We start from the raw sequence: 19,753 nt of genomic DNA, 5'->3' as shown, positions 1-19,753 counted from the left end.
GACCATAAACAGAAGCAACAAAGGAAAGTATTGTATTTTAGATTATTGCTTTTGCTTTTAAATATTTTAAAACGTTTTGAGTTAATCTTCAAACTTTTTATGTAGATAGGCTTTTGTCTGTCTAGATTCTCAGTCTTTCAAGAGCTTGGGGAATGAATTCCTTTATTTTTTTTTTTCTCCAAAGAAGGAAATACATTATCTAATAGTGGGTGATAATAATCAGGGTTGTAGAGCTAAATAAGTAGATTTGCATATTCTTTTTGGTCTTAGCTTCCCTGCGATAACACATCAGCACGGAGCCAACTATTCTGCTGTAATTCTTTCATGCGTATATTCTTTCAGTGCCTCTGAAAGCCCAGAGCATACAATAAAGCATTTCAACTTATTGACATGTATCCAAACTCTGTCTTTCCATCCTTGTTTTTGTGGTTTCCGATACATGAGTATCTGAGCACCAATACAAGGTTGTTTTTCAAGTATTGATTCAGGGACTGTCTTAGAGCCCAAGCTTTTTATAGAATCCCAAAGTCTTGGCCCCTCTTTCTGCAATACTTCTTTTTTGAATGTACACTTTGAACTTATATCAATCCTTTTGAGATGGTCACAACCCATTGGGTTTTAGTCTTATTAAAATACTGAGATAGTTTCCCATACCCCAGGCTCTCTTTGGGACCAAGAAGGATTCCCCAATGTTGGTTCCCATAAACATCTATCCTTCAAATCTGACTTGGAGTTGCTCAATTGATTAAAAAAAAAAAAATAGTAAAAGGAGAGGGTAGACATTCATAATATCTTAGCGCCTTATGCCTGTTCAAAACTGGTTTAAACTGTTGCTCATTTCAGTCTCCCTGGCTGACCTCCTGTGAAGTGAGAAGATCAGGTTTGCTCAGGATGCAAGAATGGAGAGATTGAGACCCATGGCCAAGGTCACTCAGGGCCCCATTCCCTGGCCTTCTAGACCAGCTTCCTTTCCCCTGCTTCTCAGTGTCTTACAGAAGCTAGGGACAAATTCAGAGGAAAAGAAAGAGGAACTGTTAAAGGGGCCAAGAGCATAGAAGTAGAATGAAAATCCTGACCCTGCAGGGAGTTGAAACCCCTCTCCTCCATCTCTAAGCTCTTGTTACACTCACAGTAGACCAGTCAGAGATCCTATACTGGTAATTCAAAGTTCTAGTATTGCTTTTTTGGGTTTTGGGTTTTTTTTTTTTGTTTTTTTTGTTTTTTTTGTTTTTTTTTTGTCTTTTGTCTTTTTAGGGCCGAACCTGCAGCATATAGAAGTTCCCAGGCTACGGGCTGAATCGGAGCTGTACCTGCTAGCCTATATACCACAGCCACAGCAACATGGGATCCAAGTCACGTCTGTGGCCTTCACCATAGCTCATGGCAATGTCAGATCCTTAACCCAATGAGTAAGGCCAGGGATTGAACGTGTATCGTCATAGATGCTGGGTTCATTAACCACTGATCCATGACAAGAACTCCTTGCTTTTGTGATTTTTAAACCATCTTAAAACAACTACTCTAAAGTACGCATTTTCTTCAGGTATTTCTCCTCTACTAAGTTTTAAAAGGAAGCCATTTTTGAAGTGGTTCAACTACATCTAAAGTCAGAACATTTTTTTTAAAAGTGTGAAACATGTACTTTGTTCTTCTCTAAAAATCCCAAGAGAGGTTTGAGGTTTGTTTTTTTCTGATAAAATTCAGTGTTGAGCAGGGAAAACTGACTAAAAATTGAGAAGAAATTTGAACTCTGAAGGAAAAAGCTGAAGGAAGTGTCTAAGTAATGGAAGTAAGAGCTTAGGTTAAGATACCCAGTCTTGAAGGGACTGACCTTAGCCCTCTTTATCGACTCTTAATCAGATTATGAAATCAGAAACTACATCTTGCTCCTCAGCCTTGGTATACTTGTGTCAGAGTCATGGCCTGATTAACAAGAATGTTCCTGAAGGACGCCCTACTTTTTGTATACTTAACCCCTTTCCCATTTCCTCATTCCTTTGTTCATTTTCAGCCTCTTGTTTCTTTTTTAAACTCCTTCCCACACCCTTTTCATTCCCTGACATTTCTGATTCTTCATTATTGTATTACTTATTTATTTATTTTGCTTTTTAGGGTTGCACCTGTAGCATATGGAAGTTCCCAGTCTAGGGGTCCAGTTGGAGCTGCAGCTGCCGGCCTGCAAAACAGCAACAGCAACACAGGATCTAAGCCACATCTGCAACCTCCACCACAGCTCACGGCAACGCCAGATCCTTAACCTACTGAGTGAGGCCAGGGATTGAACCCACATCCTGGCGGGTACTAGTCAGATTCATTTCCACTGAGCCACAATAGGAACTCCCCCTCATTATTTTACACCTTCTTAATTTCTTTGTTCTCATTGCTTAAAGGAAACCAGAAGGTACCTTTCTGATCACCATTTATGAGTCTGAACCAGAGACCAGAACTTAGTACTGGTAAGGGTGTGGGAAGCAGACACACAGGGCACTTTTTGTGTAGATGATTATCAGAAATCTTCTAAAGATGTACGTGGAAACCATATTAGTGTAATCTATGCAGTAGTTTTTTTTTAGAAATGAGTTATATGAAAAATATTGTAAAATAGTACATTTGGAATAATCAATTTCTGCAGTCACAATGAATTACATAATTATTATAGGGAAGGTTATTAGCCCCCCCCCAAAAAAAAGGAAAAGAATATGGAAGATTTTAAACCAAGACCAGAGTGACAGCCATTGTTGCCAGGTGATAGCATTACAAATAACTGAAATTATAAGTGTTTTAAGTAAAATAAAGTAAGAATGTACATTGGAACTTTAGGTCTGTTGGATCAGTTTGACCATTTCTCTTTTGAATTATCTATCTTTTTAAAACTGATTTGTAGGAGTTTCTTATATTCTTGGATATGAGTACCTAAAAGTGTGTACTGCAAACATCTTCCACTTGGTGCTGGCTGTTTATTCTCTTAATGGTGTCTTTTGGTCAACAGAAGTTGTAAATTTTAATGTAGTAAAAATCTACCAGGTTTTCCCTTCATATTGTATCTTTGTGTGTGTACCTCCACTTAGTTGCACACACATAGTAGGATAAAACAAATCACCTGAAAAATCTTGATGAAAGGACAATAAGGATTGGAGGGTAAGATTAAGAATTGAAATACAGATCACACAACCAGGTACTTTTCCTGGTGGTAGTCCACAGATTTAGTCAAACATCTCTGAACAACCAATAAAAGAAAGTAATCATGGTCTGTTACAAGCTTCACTCTTGTCTATTAAAAAAAAAAGGTTAGCTTCTCCTGGTGCTGAGCCCTCCGAGTGGCTTTTCCTACAACTTTGTTCAGAGATGCTTCAGAAGGTAGTAAGTTATAGCCACGATAATACCCCTCCAGGAAACCAAGTATAGGAATTCATAAGAATTCTGTTTCTTCAGCTTCCCTCAGTATAAGTTAGTGCCATAATATCAAAGTTTGTGATGGGCCAGTAACATATAGCTTAATTTAAGAAAGTTTGTGATGGGTCTAAACACATAGATAGCTTAATTTAAGAATAAAACTGAGAATAGCCACAGAAGTGGATTCTACTTACCTTTGTTTTTACAAACTATTTCTGAGGTAAAAAAGACTATAAAATGATAGAGAACTGAAAATTTTTGACATATTTGCTTTAAATGTTTATTTTCACAGAAATAAAATGGTATAGATACAATTAAAGTCCTTGTGTAAACTTCCCTGATTTGTTTCTCTCTCTCCCCAGAAGTAGCCATTAGCCTCACATTGACATTTATAATTCCTAAGCCTATTTTTTCATATTTTTATTATATATGTGTGTGTGTTGATAAATCATATGCATGACTATAAATTATATTAAAATGATTTTATTTTGCATTTTGTCCTTTTTAAAATTCGGCATTATTTTTGAGCTTTTTTCATGTTGCCACTCATGGCTCTAATTCATTGATTTATATCACGTCTCGATCCATTATGTGAATACTGTATGTCACCTGCTTCTCAGCCAGCCAGGTTGCTTGTAATGTAGACAACCTTTTCCTACTTTTACCTGTTCTCTCCTTCATCCCAGTGCCCAGTGGAGTTGTGTCTTTTTTTTTTTTTTTTTTTTTTTTGCTTTTTAGGGCCACACCTGCAACATACGGATATTCCCAGGCTAGGAGTCAAATTGGAGCTGCAGTTGCCTGCTTATACCACAGCCACAGCAACACCAGATCCAAGCTATGCTGCAGCCTATGCCACAGGTCAGAGCAACACCACATCCTTAACCCACTGAGCAAGGCCAGGAGCACACCCGTATCCTCATGGATACTAGTTGGGTTCATTACCACTGAGCCATGATGGGAACTCCCCTTTCCTTTTTTAATTGATATATACAAACATTTAAAATATCCTGGTTATTACTGGTTGCTGGTTATACACAGAAATTCTCACTGCATGGTTTGTCCTTTCACTTTATCTTATAGAATATTTTTAATATTAATGTGGTCAACTGACTCATTGCCTTTATTGTTTGCATTATTGTATTTTCTTCAGGAATTATTCTTATTCCATAGATATGAAGATATATTCTTTATTTTCTATTAAAGCTTACGTAGTTTTTGCTTTTCACATGTTTTCTATACACCTATAATCGAGAAGTAAGGATTTAATATATTCTAGCTATATTTCTGTTTAGTTGATCCAGCACCATTTATTGAATAGCAAGTTCATCATCCATCTCCACTGATATTTTCGTACCTTTTTAATTATGAAATATATACTAACATAGAGAACAGTACACAAATAAAAAATTTGGAGTTCCCTGGCGGCCTAACAGTGAAAATCCAGTGTTGTCACTGCTATGGTGCAGGTTTGATCCCTGGCCCAGGAACTTCCACATGCCTTAGGTGCAGGCAAAACAAAAAAAGTACAGCACATTGGTTTAATCACAAAGCTTCTGTGTATCCAGAACTCACTCCTATCAAGACATAGAACTGGGAGTTCCCTTTGTGGGGCAGCAGAAACGAATCCGACTAGAAACCATAAGGTTGCAGGTTGGATCCCTGGCCTCACTCAGAGGGTTAAGGATCTAGCATTGATTGAGTTGTGGTGTAGGTCGCAGTGCGTCTCAGATCTGTGTTGCTGTGACTGTGGTGTAGGCCTGAAGCTGTAGCTCTGATTTGACCACTGGCCTGGGAACCTCCATATGCCACAAGTGTGGCCCTAAAAAGCAAAAAAAAAAAACACCATACAAGACCACTGAAGCCCTCCTAGTGCCCCTCCCCCAGCAGATAGCCCCTTTCCTGTAAGGTCATCACTTTTTTGGTTTGCTTTTCTCTTTAGTTTTAATACATAACTCTGCATCCCTGAACACTGGTTTTTATTAGCGTTTAACTTTTCTACAAAGGGAATCAAATAGTGATTTTTGACCTTTCTATAGACAGCATGCTGTTTACATAAACCATGGTGTCTGCCTCCTTTTGTAAGGTATACACATTTTACATAATTCTTTCATTTACATTGCTTACAGTATTCTCTTGCTTAAAAATACCACAGTTCGCTTATCCATTGTACTAACTGTAGACTTGGTGTGCTTCTAGTATGTGAATGTTACAAATAATGCTACTGTGAATATGTGTGTAAAAGTCTCTTGGTGCACCTGGGTTTGCATTTCTTTTAGCCACATTCCTAGGAGTGGAATTGTGGGTACATAGGGAATGCATATATTGACTTTAGCAGATAAGGCAAAAGTATTTTCCAAAGTGAGTGAACCAATTTACACTCCCACCAACCATGTCTGCAAGTCCCTGTCACTTCCCACCTTTACCAGTCCTTGATATTGTCAGTCCTTTGCATTTTTGCCCTTTCAGTGGCTAGACTGCTGAGTTGTAGTCCTTGCAGGTGCCTGGGTACTTGGACATGCCCTCACTCCCAGTGCTGAGCCCAGGGCAGTGGTGGTTCATTAGGGCCTCATCCCATCTACCCCTCAGCTGCCACCCCCAGAATCAGCAAATAAATGGGAAAGTGCCTTTCCCCCCCCAAGCCTGGGCTCCCTTCTCCAGACTTGTCCTTCCCCAGATCCTGGCCTGATAATCCTTTACTACTTGTAGCTCTTCGAGAACTTTAACCAGGTATATTTCTTTATTTTGTTAGCTCATCTGGTAGTTTCTTCCCCACTGATAGTAATGACACACGAGACATCTATCAGGTGTTATTACATGCCTGCATCTTTTTCTGGGCTCTCTACTGGTTGATCTATTTACTACTCCTGTAGCACCATAAAAGTTAACTAATCTCTCATTTTATAATAATCTTGCCAGCTAGAGCATCAAATCTACCTGCCTCATTGGGTTTTTTTTTGGAATTTTTTTGGCTCTTCTTGGTCCTTTAGTCTTCCATTCTGATTTTAAGATCAGCCATCAAATTCCAAAAACCAAATTTGATTGAAATTTTGATAAACTTGAGGTTACTTCCTCAGCTTTACTGTATTGAATGTTACCATCCATGAACATGGCATGGTATATAGCCCACTATTTATCGTTTAGGACATTGTTTTGTGATTGAAACAGTCAGTTTTTATAAATGTTGCATACATGCTTTAAATTGTGACTCATGTTTTTGGATGCAGGGTTCTAACATCATGTTAAAACTACCCCATTCCCTCTTCCCCAAGGATACTGCTTTGACTCCTAACACTGTAAACGAATTTTGCCTGTTTTAAAACCACATGAATCAAAGTAGAGGAATTCTTTTGTGTTACCTTCTTGTGTTCAGAATAATTTTATTAGACCAATCCGTGTTGTGTGTAACTGCAGTTTTTCATTTTTATTACCTTATATTATTCTGTTGAATGAATATACCACAATTTATTTACCCATCGTATTTTTGATGGACATCTGAGTGGTTTTCTTTCGGGGACTATTATGAATAATGCTGATATGAATATTCTCTTCATGTTTTTTGCCTTATGTGTGCCTGATTGTCTCCTGAGTAGCAGAACTGATAGTCCACAGGGACTGTATGTGCTCAGCTGTACTGGATGCTGCCTGCATTTATTTTCTACAGCTGATAACAATCACCGTAAAGTTGGTGGGTTACTACTGCAGACATTTATTGGCTCATAGTTCTGGACGTTGGACGTCTGAAATCAAGGTATCAGTAGGGGTGAAGTCCCTCTCAGGGCTATCAGAGAGAATCCTTTTTCTCATTTAGCTTCTGGCAACTTCGCATTCCTTGTGGTTTCATAGCCTTAGTCTCTGCCTCTACTTTCGTATGGCCTCCTCTTCTGTGTCTGGGCCTTCTCTGCTGTCTCATACAAGGACTCTTGTCATTGGATTTAGGGCCCAGTGGATAATCCAGAATGATCTCATCATTCTCATCTCAGGATCCTTCATTTAAATACATCTGCATAGACCCTTTTTCCAAATAAGGTTGCATTCCTATGTTCTAAGGGTTTAGGGCGTAGACATAACTTTTAAGGAGGTCAACCCACTGTAATACCAGTTTGAACTTCCACCAAGAGTCTCTGTTCCAGTTGACTAGTCTCCTTGCCAGCATAGATATGGTCAGCTTTTAAATTTTAGTCATTATGTTGGGTGAATAGTTGCATCTCCTTGTGGGGTCAATTTGCATTTCTCTGATTATAGTGAGATTGAGTTGTTTGTATATTTCTTTACTTTTGGATATTCTCGAAGTTTTTATGTGATTCTGTTGCCAGTTTTCTATTGATCTGCCTTTTGAAAAAAACATGATTAAATGGAGTTCTTTTTATATTCTTGATACAAGCTCTTTGTAAGTTATCTGTATTGTAGTTAACGTCTCCTCCATAACTGGCCTTTTCCTACTTAAGTGGTGTGTTTTGGTGGAGCTCAATTTACTGGTCTTTTAAACTTTGTCCTTTACTCGCCCTCCTTAAGTAATCTTTCCTCCCAGTTATAGTGCATAACATCTTTTATTTCAGAAATGGACATTTTAACATGATATTTCCTATAAATTTTTTGCTTTTGAATTGTTACTGTATTGTTTCACTCTATTTTGTCAATTCTTTTTTTAATAATGATTTTTATTTTTTCCATTATAGCTGGTTTACAGTGTTCTGTCAATTTTCTACTGTACAGCAAGGGGTCCCAGTCACACATACATGTGTACATTCTTTTTCTCACTTTATCCTGCTCCATCATAAGTGAACAGATATAGTTCCCAGTGCTATACAGCAGGATCTCATTGCTAATCCTCTCCAAAGGCAATAGTTTGCCTCTGTCAACCCCAAATTCCCAGTCCATCCCACTCTTCCCCCCTCTCCCTTGGCAACCACAAGTCTGTTTTCCATGTCCATGATTTTCTTTTCTGTGGAAAGGTTCATTTGTGCCATAACGCATTTAAAAATTAAATGCTAGGAGCTCCCATTCTGACTCAGTGGTAACAAATCTGATTAGTATCCATGAGGACACAGGTTTGACCCCTGGCCTCACTCAGTGTGTTAAGGATCCTGCGTTGCCATGAGCTGTGGTATAGGTCGCAGGCATGGCTCAGATTCCGTGTTGCTGTGGTGTAGGCCAGCAGCTATATCTCCGATTAGACCCCTAGCCTGGAAACTTTCTCATGCTGTGAGTACAGCCCTAAAAAGACAAAAAAAAAAAAAAAAAAAAAAAAAAAGGAATTGAATGCTAATGCTAACACCAACATTTTAACATTATAAATGTTAAAAAACACTAGCATGTGTTTTTTCTTTATATTAAAATTGCTTGAATGTAACTACCCATTTGTATAATTTGGGAACACTGGAGAAAATTTAAATATTTAAATTTAATTTAAATTGAGCTTTTATTTTAAGGTATATGTTTTAGATAAAATAAAAATATGTGTAAAGTAAAAATTACATACATTGGCAGAATAATTTGATGTATAGTATGTAATCTTGTATATTTTTTTATAGCTCAGTTGGCTCATAAAAGTATACAGACATGAATCCTAGGAAAGAAGGAAGAAAAATATTTTCTCATTTTTGGGGGAGAAAAAAAAAATTAAGCCATCTGAAAAGCAACATATGGGGTTTTTTTTCCCCCCCTCATTGACTGAGGTGCTTTTTTGTTTTGTTTTGTTTTTAATATCCCACTCTGGTTGTAAACTTGTCTATTTTTTAAATTCCACACTTCTACTTTTTATATTTTGAGACTTTGTTATTATATGCATTGTAAGTTTGAAATTTTCATGTATTCCTATTGAATTATTCTTTTTGTCATCAAGGAATTTTTTTTTAAGTCAGAAATACTCTTAGAGTTACCACTGTGGCTCAGTGGTAACAAACGTGACTAGTATCCATAAGGATGAGGGTTCAATCCCTGGCCCCCCCCTCAATTGGTTAAGAATCTGGCATTGCTGTGAGCTGTGGTGTAGGTCGCAAATACCGCTTGGTTCTGGTGCTGCTATGGCTGTGGTGTAGGCTGGGACCTGTGTCTCCAGTTTGACCTCCTAGCCTGGGAACTTTCATATACCACAGGTGTGGCCCTAAAAAAATCAAAAAGAAAAGAAGTGTTTTTTGATGAAAGACAAAAGTTATGCAAGAAGAGAAGCAGAAGTGCCAGTGTCCTGACTTGGTCTGGTTGAGTCCACAGAAAAGGCTCAGTGTTTTCATAAGAGGTAGGGACTGAGCAGTAGGAAGCTAGTTGGTGGCAGCAGCAGGGTGAGGGCAGCAGTGGACAGACTGTATATACATGAGGAGGTTTGTTCAATGAATGACTTGCTTGGGAAGGAAAGAGTATTTCAGAAGTGGAGTCCAGCCATATAGGAAGTAGAAAAGATAAAACTGTAAAGTAATAGAAAAGATTAAATAGCTTGAGATTTAATTCATATAACATCTAATTCCCCCTTTTAAGGTATATACATCAGTGGATTTTAGTATATTCACTGAATGGTACAAAATCACTACTATAATTGTAGACTTTTTTTTTTTTTTTTTGAGAACAGTTGTAGGTTCCCAGCAAAATTGAGCAAAAGGTACAGCGATTTCCCATATACACTCTTCTTCCACTCGCACATAGCTTCTCCCATTATTATCATCCTATAACAGTTTTGTTACATTTGATACAGTTGTTACAATCAATGAACCTACATTGATATTTGATTATTATTCAAAGTCTATAATTTTCTTTAAGGTTTATTCTTTATATTGTATATTCTATGGATTTTGAAAAATGTGTAATGATATATATTCACCGTTGTGGTATCATACAGAATAGTTTCAGTGTCCTAAAATCCTCTGTGTTTTGCTTCTTTATCCCTCCTCCCTCCTTTTACCCCCTCCCAGTCTCTAGCAACCACTGTTCTTTTTTGCTGTCCTCAGATCTTTGAGTTTTTCCAAATATCATAGAGTTGGAATTACACAGTATGTAGACTTTTCATATTGGTTTCTTTTCAGTGCTGAGTACTATCCCATTGTCTGGGTATACTGCAATGTATGAATCTAATCATCTACTAAAGGGCATCTTGGTTGCTCCCAAACTTTGGCAATTATGAATAAGATTGCCATCGACATCCATGTCCATATTTTTGTGTGAACATAAATTATCAACTCCTTTGGATAAATACCAAGGAGTGCAATTGTTGGATTACATGATAAGAGTGTGGTAAGTTTTGTGAAAAACTTGCAAACTATCTTCCAGAGGCACTGTACCATTTGGCATTCCCGCCAGCACTGAATGAAAACTGTGGCTCCACATCCTTACCAGCATTTGGTATTGTCAGTGTTCCAGACTGGGCCATTTTAATTGGTGTGTAGGGATATTGCTTTATTTCAGTTTGCATTTACCTAATGATATGTGATATGGAGCATCATTTCATATGCTTGTTTGTCATTTACTTATCTTTTTTGGTGAGCTATCTGATTGGCTCATTTTTTCAACTGGTTGTTACTTTTCTTGTTGAATTTTAAGGCTGCTTTGTATATTTTGGATAGCAGTCTTTTATCAGTTATATCTTTTGAAAATATTTTCTCCCAGTCTATAGTTTACCTCCTCATTTTTTTTTTTTTTTGACATTGTCTTTTGCAGAGTAGTCTTTAATCTTAATGTAAGTCTAATTTATTAGTTTCTTTTTTCATGGATTGTGTCTTTGGTGTTGTGTCTGAAACATTATTGCCATGCCAAGGGAATCTAGATTTTATCCTATTTTTTTATAATTTTGGGTTTTACATTCAGGTCTATGATCTTTTTTTTTTTTTTTTTAAGGGCCACACTCACAGCATGTGTAGGTTCCCAGGCCAGGGGTCAAATTGGAGCCTTAGCTACTGGAGTGCACCACAGCCACAGTGCCACATCGAAGCCATCTACGACCTACACCACAGATCACAGCAGCGCTGGATCCTTAACCCACTAAGCAAGGCCAAGGATCGAACCTGTGTCCTAGTCAGACTCATTTCCACTGAGCCATGACAGGAACTCCCTACAATCCATTTCTAAGAAAGATCTGTTTAGAATCCTTTTTTTTTTAAAAGGATGGAAATCCAGTTTTTCCAGCAACATTTGTTTTGGAGATTCTCTCCATTTTATTACCTTTACTCCTTTGTCGAAGATCAATTGACTGTAATTATGTGGGTCTATTTCTAAGTTCTCTATTTGTCTATTCTTTCACCAATTCGGTCTTGATTATTGCAACTTGATAGTAAGTCTTAAAGTCAGATAGTGTCAATTCTCTAACTTTATTCTTCTTCAATATTGTGATGTCTGTTTTCAGTCTTTTGCCTCTTCATATGAACTTTAGAATCAGTTTGTTGATATCTACAAAGTAACTTGTGATTTTGATTGGAATTATGTTAAATCTGTAGAGGAAAAACTGACATTTTGACGTTATTGAGTCTATCTGGGAGCATGGATTAGCTCTCCTTTTACTTAGTTCTTTGATTTCTTTCATCAGTTTTATAGTTTTCTTTATTTAGATCTTGTACATATTTTGTTAGATGTACACCTATGTTTTTCTTTTTCTTTCTGCTAATGTAAATGATATTGTGTTTTTAATTTCAAATTCCACTTATTCATTGCCGGTATATAGGAAAGTGACTGACTTGTCTGTATGAACTTTGTATCCTGCAACTTTCCTATAATCAGCTCTTAGTTCCAGGATTTTTTCATTAATTCTCTCAGACTTACTATGTAAATGACCATATCATCTGTGAATAAACAAAAGTTTTATTTCTTTGTAAATTGTATACCTTTCATTTCCTTTTCTTGTCATATTGCATTAGGCTGAACTTCCACTACATATTGAAAAGTAGTGGTAGGAGAAAATATTCTTGCTTTGTTCCTAGTCTTAGCCAGGAAGCTTCTAGTTTCTCACCATTAAGTATGAGGTTAGCTGTGGGTTTTTTTTTTTTTTTTAGATGTTGTCTATCAAGTCAAGAAAGTTTCCTCTATCTCCAGTTTTGCTTAGAATTGTTATTGAGGGGAGTTCCTGTCATGCAGTGGAAATGAATCTGACTAGGAAACCATGAGGTTGTGGGTTCAATCCCTGGCCTCGCTCAGTGGGTTAAGGATCCCTCAGTGCCATGAGCTGTGGTGTAGGTGGAAGACATGGCTTGAATCTGGCATTGCTGTGGTTCTGGTGTAGGCCGGCAGCAACAGTTCTGATTCGACCTCTAGCCTGGGAACCTCCACATGCCACAGGTGTGGCCCTGAAAAAGGACAAAGACCAAAAAAAAAAAAAAAGAATTGTTATTGTGAATGAGTCTTTTATTTTGTCAAGTGTTTTTCTGCATCAATGGATAAGATCATGTGATTTTTCTTTTTTAGCCTGTTGATATGATAGATTTTATTAATTGATTTTCAGATATTGAACTGTCCTTTCATGCCTGGAATAAATCCCACTTTGTCGTGGTGGGTACTGTTCTTTTTATATACTGTTACATTTGCTTTGCTAATGTTTGTCAAGGATATTTGCATCTAAGTTCATGAGAGATACTGGTCTATAGTTTTACTGTAATGTCTTGCTTTTGATATTTGGGTAATGCTGTCATGTGAAGTAAGTTAGGAAGTATTTCCTCTGCTTCTATCTTCTGGAAGATATTATAGATAATTGGCATAATTTCTTTCTTGCTTTTTTTCTTTCTTTTCTTTGCCTTTTTTTTTTTTTTTTTTTTTTTTTTAAAGGCTGTACCCATGGCATATGGAAGTTCCCAGGCTAGGGGTCTACAGCTGCCAGCCTAGGCCACAGCCACAGCAACGACAGATCAGAGCCATGTCTATGACCTACACCACAGCTCATGACAACGCCGGATCCTTAACCCACTGAGCGAGGCCAGGGATCGAACCTACATCCTCATTGTTCCTAGTCGGATTTGTTTCCGCTGTGCCATCATGGGAACTCCCATAATTCTTTCTTAAATGTTTGGCAGAATTCACTGCTGAATCTATCTGCGCCTTTTGCTTTCTGATTTGAAAGGCTATTAATTGTTGATTCAATTTCTTTACTAGTTATAGTTCAAATTGTCTATTTCTTCTTGTTGAAGTTTTGGCAGATTGTATCTTTCAAGAAATTGATCCATTTCATGAAGGTTATCAAATTTGTGGAAATCAAATATTCCTTCATTATCTTTTTAATGTTCCTGGGATCTGTAATGATGTCCACTCTTTCATTTCTGATATTAGTTATTTGTAGCTTCTCTTTTTTCCCTCAGGCTGGCTGGAAGTTTTCCAATTTTATATATTTTTATTATTGTAATGACTTAATTGTATCTTTTCAAAGATCCATTTTATGGGGAACAGCTAACTGAGTCTGTCTAATGCCTTGTATGATCTTTCCTTAAAACTTCTCTTCAAAGACAAAAAAAAAAAGAGGCTGAACTCCATATGCCATGGGAAGCGGCCCTCGAAAAGGCAAAAAGACAAAAAAAAAAAACAAAAAACAAAACTTCTCTTAAAATTTCCTTTTTTCCCTGAAGTGTGTTTTTTAATCTCTTCATATTTTGGGATTCTCCAGCTATCTTTCTGTTACTGATTTCTAGTTTAATTCCTTTGCTGTCTGAGAACATATAGTATCATTTCTTAAATGTGTGAAGGCATGTTTTATGACCCAAAATGTTGAATGTCTTGTTGAATGTTCCATGTAAGCTTGAGAAAAATGTCATTTTGGCTGAATGTGGATGAAGTAGGTGATATATGTCAATTATATCCAGTTTTTGTTGGTAATGTTAAGTTTATGTCCTTGCTGAATTTTTGCCTTCTGGACCTGTCCATCTGTGATAAAAAGATGTCGAAGTTTACAAATTTAGTAGTGGATTTATCTGTTTTTCCTTGCAGTTATATTAGTTTTTACCTCACATATTATGACATTCTATTTTTGTTTTATTTTTTAAATTTTTTTCTTTTTGCCATTTGTTAGGCCGCTCCTGTGGCATATGGAGATTCCCAGGCTAGGGGTTGAATCGGAGCTGTAGCCACCAGCCTACGCCAGAGCCACAGCAATGCGGGATCTGAGCCGCATCTGCAACCTACACCACAGCTCACAGCAACGCCGGATCCTTAACCCATTGAGCAAGGCCAGGGATCAGACCTGCAACCTCATGGCTCCTAGTCGGATTCATTAACCACTGAGCCTCAACGGGAACTCCGACATTCTATTTTTAGGTGCATATATATTAAGTGTTGTTACGTCTTCTTGGTGACTTGGCCCCTTTATCTTTATGTAATGCCCTTCTTTATCCCTGATAACATTCCTTGCTCTGAAGTCTGCTCTGTCTAAAATCAGTGTAGCTACTTCAGCTTTATTTTGATTATTGTTAGTGTGGTATGTATTTCTTCATCTGTTTCCCTTTATTCTCCATATATCTGTATATTTAAAGTGAGTATCTTATAAACAACACATAGTTGGTCTTACTTTTTGAACATTTTTACATTCTCTTTTTTTATTGTTGTATTTAGACCAGTAACATTTTTAATGTGGTTGGATCAGTAGCTCCCATATTCAGTAGTATCTTCTATACATTGCCCTTGTTCTTTGTTCCTATTTTTGTCTCCTTTTCTGCCTCTTGTGGTTTCAATTAAACATTTTATATGATTCTATTTTCTCTCCTTTCTTAGCATATATGTTATATATATATATATATTTTTTTTTCTTATTTTAGTAGTTGCAACTAGAGTTTGCAATCCACACTTACAATGAATACAAATCCACTTTCAGACAACACTATACCACTTCGTGGGTAGTGTGAGTACCTTATAATAACAAAATAATCTTAATTCCTCCCTTCCTTCTCTTGTATCATTACTGCCATTCATTTCACTTACACATGAGTACATAAGCATGTATATATACCTACATACATACACACATAAGAATTCGTAATGAAATACATTGTTGTATTATTAGATCAGTTAAGAAAAAGAAAAACAGGAATTCCTGATGGCCTAGTGGTTGGGGTTTGGTGTTGTTCCTGCTATGGCTCAGTTTTGATCCCTGTCCTGGGAACTTCCACATGCCAAAGGAATGGCCAAAAAAACAAAACAGAACAAAACAAAGAATAAGAAAAACAAAAGTTTTTCTTTGACCTTCACTTATTCTTTTCCATGTAGATCTCAGTTTCTGATGTAGATCATCTTCCTTCTCTCCAAAGGATTTCTTGTAATATTTCTTGCAAGGCCTATCTACTAGCAGAAGGTTTTGTCAATTTTTATTTATCTAAGAAAGTATTTTTGCTTCATTTGTGAAGGATAATTTCATAGAGTACAGAATTCTATGGATATTTCACTGCAATCTCTTCTTCCTTGCATGATTTCTGAAGAGAAGTCAGATTTAAGTCTTATTCTTTGCTTCTCTATAGGAGCTTTTTCCCCTTCAGCCTCTTTAAGATTTTGTTTTAATCTTGCTTTTCTTCAGCTTGAATACAACATGCCTCCATGTAGTTTTTCTGTTTATTTTTGCCTTTTTGATATTTATCCTGCTTTGTGTCTGACATAAATTTGAGGAAATTCCCTGTCGTTATTGCTTCAAATATTTATGTTCCTCTCTCTCTCTTTTCTTCTTGTATTCTCATTATGCATATGATACACCCTTTGTAGTTGCCCTGTAGTTCTTAGGTATGCTCTTCTGGTGTTTTCAGTCTTTTTTCTCTTTGCTTTACAGTTTTTCAAGTTTCTATTGAGGTCATCAACCTCAGAAGTTCTTTCCTCAACCATGTCCATTCTATTAATCAAATGTCTTCTTCCTATCTGTTACAGTGTTTTTGACTTCTAGCATTTCTTTTTGATTCTTGCTTAGAATTTCAGTCTCTCTGCTTATACTGACCATGTGTTCTTGCATGCTGTCTTAGATCCCTTATCCATCAGATCTCTTAATGTTAATCATATTTGTTTTAAATTCCCAGTCTGTTAATTCCAACATCTCTACCATATCTGAGTCACATTCTGACACTTGCTCTGTCTCCTTAAACTGGGTTTTTGCCTTTTGGTATGTCTTGTAAATTTTTCTTGATAGCTATTCAAGATATATTGGGTGAAAGGAACTTCCATAAATATGTCTGTAATAATATAGTGGCAAGGTGTGAAGGAAGGAGAAGCATTTCTCGGGTTCTGTGATCAGATCTCAATCTTTTAATGAACATGTACTACTGAATTGTCAACTTTGCAAATATTTCTCAGATACATTCATACATACCCCCACACATATATACACACAAACACAAACACACACTTGCCCCCATTGGGTAGGATAGGATTGCTAGAGTGGGTTAGAGTTGGCTATTTTCCTTCCCCCAGATCAGTAGGCTCTGGTAAAACCCCAATAATTTAGACTCTGGTAAATTAATTTCTCATGAGGGTAGCCCTTGTTAAGAAGAACAGAGTGCTCTGGTTTACTTCACAATGGCTCCTTTTCCTTTCTCCACTAACTGTTTCGCTGGAGTTTTTAATTCTCAGACTTGTCCACACTGATCCTCCAGTAATTTGTCAATTAAAATTTGGGTTTTCCTACCTCAGTACTGGTTTTCATGGAGACTTTTTTCTCATGGTTTCTGCCCCAGTAAGTTATGATTCTGTCTCTCCAATTTGGTGGTACAGTGGTTTATCCTGTGTCCTTACCTCTCTGGCAGATCCAAAAAGGGTGTTCATTATTTTATTCACCTTTTTACTTGTTAGGATGGAGTTGTGACTTCCAGGCTCCTTACATTCCAGACTGGAAATAGGAAGTCACCACTCTCTAATTTCAGGATATTTTTATTACCCCAAATTGAAAGCCTTCTCTGTTAACGGTTACTGTTTCTGTCTTCCACCCACTACCCTTATGCAACCATTAATTTTTTTCTTTGTCTACACATTTTCCTATTCTGGAAATCAAATAAATGAAATTTTATAATGTAATAGCATGTTTGGGTGCTTTCTTTTCATTGCTATATAGTATTCCATTGTATGGATATACCTTTCATTTATTCACTAATCAGTTGAGAAACATTGGTGTTAATGACATTTATGGTTATTACAGAAAAATGCTGCTGTACCTTTTTTCCTTCGGACGTATATTTTCCTGTCTCTTGGATATTTCTGAGAGTAAAACTTCTGAGTTGTTTGAAAATTCTATGATTACATTTTGAAAAATTGCCACACTGTTAACAGTGTAGCTGTACCATTTTGCAGTCCTACCAGTAATGTATTAAAGTTCTGATTTTTCCATATCCTAGTCAACTACTTGCTTGTAAAATGGTATCTCATTGTAGTTTTGATTTCCCTAATGACCAGTGGCATTTTTATTTGCTTACTGGCCATTTGTATGTCTTTGCCTATTTTAAATAGGACTGTTGTTTTGTTATTGGGTTACAAGAATTCTTTTTTTTTTTTTTCTCTCTCTCTCTTTTTGTCTTTTTAGGGCTGCACCCACAGCATGTGGAGGTTCCCAGGCTAGGGGTCTAATCGGAGCTGTAGCCACCGGCCTAGGCCATAGCTACAGCAACGCCAGATCCAAGCCACGTCTGTGACCTACACCACAGCTCATGGCAACGCTGGATCCTTAACCTACTGAGCAAGGCCAGGGATTGAACCCGCAACCTCATGGTTCTAATTGGACTCATTTCTGCTGCTCCACAATGGGAACTCCAAGAATTCTTTTTATAATACATCTTAGAGTCATGTCAGAAATAGGATTTACAAATATATTCTCCTATTCTGCAAATGGTCTTTTAATTTCTTGAAGGTATTCTTTGATGCACAAAATTTTTTAATTTTGATGAAGTTCTTTCCATCTACTTTCTCTTTGGTTACATATGCTGAGGTGTCATAACTAAGAAACCTTCCTCATTCAATGTTACAAAGATTTACATCTATGCTTTCTTCTAGAAGTTTTGTGGTTTTCGCTCTTACATTTTAGTTTATGCTCTGCTAGAGTTAATTTTTATGTATGGTACAAGGAAAGGCTCAACTTTATTCTTCCTTTTGCATGTGAATATTCAGTTGTCCTCACATTGTTTGTTGAAAGAAATTTTTCCCCTTGAATTTCTTGCTACTGTTGTGAAAAATCAGTTGAAAATAGGAGTTCCTGTTGTCTCAGTTGGTTAAGAATCTGACAAGTATCCATGAAGATGCGGATTCAATCCCTGGCCTCCCTCAGTGGGTTAAAGGATCCAGCATTGCTGTAAGCTGCAGTGTAGGTTCCAGATATGGCTCAGATCTAATGTGGCTGTGGCTATGGCTGTGGCTGGCAGCTGCAGCTCTGATTCAACCCCTAGCCGGGGAACTTCCATTTGCCACAGGTATGGCACTAAGAAGGAAAAAAAAATGAGTTGAAAATAAACGTAATTTATTTCTGGACTCTTGATTCTATTCCATTCATGTGTGTATCTGTCTTTGAGCCAGTACCACATTGGGTTTTTTTTGTTTGTTTGTTTGTTTTTTTGGCTGCACCCATGGCATGAGGAAGTTCTGGGCCTAGGGATTAAAACCACGCCACAGTAGTGACAACATCCAATCTTAACCTGCTGAGCCACCAGGGAACTCCAGCACTGTCTTGATTAGCATAACTTTGCAGTTAGTCTTAAAATTGGAAAGTTTGAGTCCTTCACCTTTGTTGTTCATTTTCAAGGTTGTTTTAGTTATTCTGTGTCCCTTGCGTTTCCATATATATTTTAGGATCAGCTTGTCCACTTCTTGGGGAAAAAAATCCAGCTGGGATTTGATAGGGGTGATGTTTAAGATGTATATCAATACAGAGAGTATTGCCATCTGAAGACTTGAGAAAACTCTAAATTCTGTTGTTGAGTCTTATCTGTTGATGTGTGTAGGGTCTAATTGGTTTTTAATATTTTTCAAGTCTTTTTATTTATTGATCTTCTGCCCAGTTGTTCTGTCAACTATTAAAAGTGAGGTTTTGAAGTTTTAAACTGTTCGTTTGTCTGTTTTCTCCTTTTAGTTTTGTCCATATTTGCGTCTTGTATTTACTTTTCAGTATATATATGTTTATACTTGGTAGGCTTTCTTGATGGATTTAACCTTTATTGTTCTAAAATGTCCTTCTTTATCTCTAGTAATAGTTTTTTTTTGTTTTTTGTTTGTTTGTTTGTTTTTGTTTTTTTTGTCTTCTGTCTTTTTGCCATTTCTTGGGCCGCTCCCGCGGCATATGGAGGTTCCCAGGCTAGGGGTCTAATCGAAGCTGTAGCCACCAGCCTATACCAGAGCCACAGCAACTCGGGATCCGAGCCGTGTCTGTGACCTACACCACAGCTCACAGCAACGCCAGATCGTTAACCCACTGAGCAAGGGCGCAAGTGCAGGGACCGAACCCGCAACCTCATGG

The 19,753-nt window shown here is 37.2% G+C and overlaps 1 protein-coding gene across 1 annotated transcript in view; it reads left to right on the top strand.

The window, feature by feature from the left end:
• GNAQ (G protein subunit alpha q) overlaps positions 1–19,753 on the top strand; it is a 299,520-nt gene that overhangs the window by 236,909 nt on the left and 42,858 nt on the right. The gene's annotated exons all lie outside the window — the stretch shown is intronic.

The sequence above is a fragment of the Sus scrofa genome, chromosome 1, assembly GCF_000003025.6.
Source record: "Sus scrofa isolate TJ Tabasco breed Duroc chromosome 1, Sscrofa11.1, whole genome shotgun sequence".
In the NCBI taxonomy this organism is placed as follows: domain Eukaryota; kingdom Metazoa; phylum Chordata; class Mammalia; order Artiodactyla; family Suidae; genus Sus; species Sus scrofa.
This window is presented reverse-complemented; position numbering and strand designations above follow the sequence as displayed.